This window comes from Phytophthora infestans, genomic scaffold (assembly GCF_000142945.1).
Source record: "Phytophthora infestans T30-4 supercont1.22 genomic scaffold, whole genome shotgun sequence".
Lineage (NCBI taxonomy): Eukaryota > Oomycota > Peronosporomycetes > Peronosporales > Peronosporaceae > Phytophthora > Phytophthora infestans.
This window is the reverse complement of record NW_003303737.1, coordinates 569,919-571,775: the sequence shown is the minus strand read 5'-3', so window position 1 is coordinate 571,775 and position 1,857 is coordinate 569,919.

The window sequence follows — 1,857 nt, the reverse complement described above, 5'->3', positions numbered from 1 at the left end:
TTCGGCGAGTTAGTCGCCGTCCTCAAGGACGCGTGGTCTGTGTAGATCACAAAGGGCGTAGAGCCCAGAAGGTGAACACGGAACTTCACAAGGGCATATTTCATTGCCAGGAGCTCCTTGTCATGGACAGGGTAGTTCCGCTCGGCGGCTTTGAGCTGCCTGGACTGGAATGAGATGACTCGTTCCTGTCCAGCCGTGTCGTCCTGCAGCAATGCACACCCGATGGCGTAATCGGAGGCATCGCAGACGACGCTAAACGGCTTCGTCTCGTCCGGCAGAGCCAGGACAGGGGCCTCTTGGAGACTGGCCTTGATGCTGTCAAAAGCATCCTGGTGCTCTTGCTCCCAGCGCCAGTCGACGTCCTTCTGAAGGAGGCTCGACAAAGGCTTAGCGAAGCCCGCGTACCCAGCGCTGTACTTGTGAAGGTAGTTGGCCAAACCCAACCACTTTCGAAGATCCTTCTGGGATCGGGGCGTCGGCCATGCTGCTATGGCCTTGACCTTGTCTGGGTCAGCCCGAACGCCCACGTTGCTTACGAAGCAACCGAGAACTTTGATCTCTGGTGACGCGAAAACGCACTTGTCGATGTTGGCGTAGAGCTTGTTCGCTCGCATCACGTCCAACACTCGACGGAGGTGTCCTAGATGCACCTCCATGGCCGTCTTGCCTCCCTCGGCACGGCTATGGACGAAAATGTCGTCGAAGTACGTCTGTACGAAGGTACGCAAAGGGCGGAACAATTGCGTCACCAGGCGATTGAACGTCGCCGGGGCGTTAGACAAGCCCTGCGGCATGACGAGCCACTCCCAAAGCATGCCGCTTGGAGTGCTTACCGCGGTGAGCGGGATGTCACTCTCTCGCATCAGGATTTGGTAGTATCCGTCTACCAAATCCAGCGCACTGTACAGTACGCTCCCGGCCATGTTGTTCAACAACACATCCTTTCGTGGGATCGGTGTTTGGGCCGGCACCGTTGCATTGTTCAGCTTGTTATAAGCGTGAACCAGACGCCACTTTCCGTTCGGCTTACGAACGCAGAAAGTCGGCGTCGAGTGCGGGGATTTCGACTCCCGCACCATGCCTGCCTTCGCTTTCGCGGCGAAGAAGGCATCAATGACCTCGCACTGTTCGCGCGGGAGAGGCCATTGCCTCGTGACACAATACTTTGTGCCGGGCACGAGATCAATCTCGTGCCGTACGCCTCGATCCGGTGGGAGTTGGGTCGGTGGGTGTTTATTCACCACGTCCGCATACTCCGTCACCAAAGGATACACCGGATCCTTGGGGTTCTTGAGAATCTCAGAACCCAAGCGCGCCTGACGCTGCTTGTTCATGTCTTCCAGGACGTTCTCGTCCAAGACAGAGGAGGAGTTCAGCTCCTCCTGAGTGGTCTCAGGTCTTATGAGTACCATCTCAGCGATCTCTCCAGCCTTGAGGTTGGCCAGGAAAGACTCAGCCGTCATTTCCTCGAGGTTCAGTATCTCTGCAACCTCTGGCAACTGTTCCAAGTGGACACCAGATGCCTTGACGGGTAAACCCGTCTCGCTATCGAAGATGTGATAGCACTCTTCCACCGGCCTTGTCGGAGGAGCCCGGGCCCTGGACTCCGAGTCGCTTGAAGCGACGTCGATCGGAACGAAGTTCGGATCCGACTTGAGGCGGCGGCGGCGTCTTTGCCGACGGCTTCTGTGACGGAGAGCTTTGCTGCCCACGTCTAGGGATGTCGTCGCTACGACATCCGAGGCACTCGTGGCCTCGTGTGGTACTGTTGTACCCACACCGGAAGCGTGTTCAACGCCTTCCTCTTCAGTTAAGGTCTGGGCAACCGCGTGTGGCACTGAGGTAACCCACACGGGA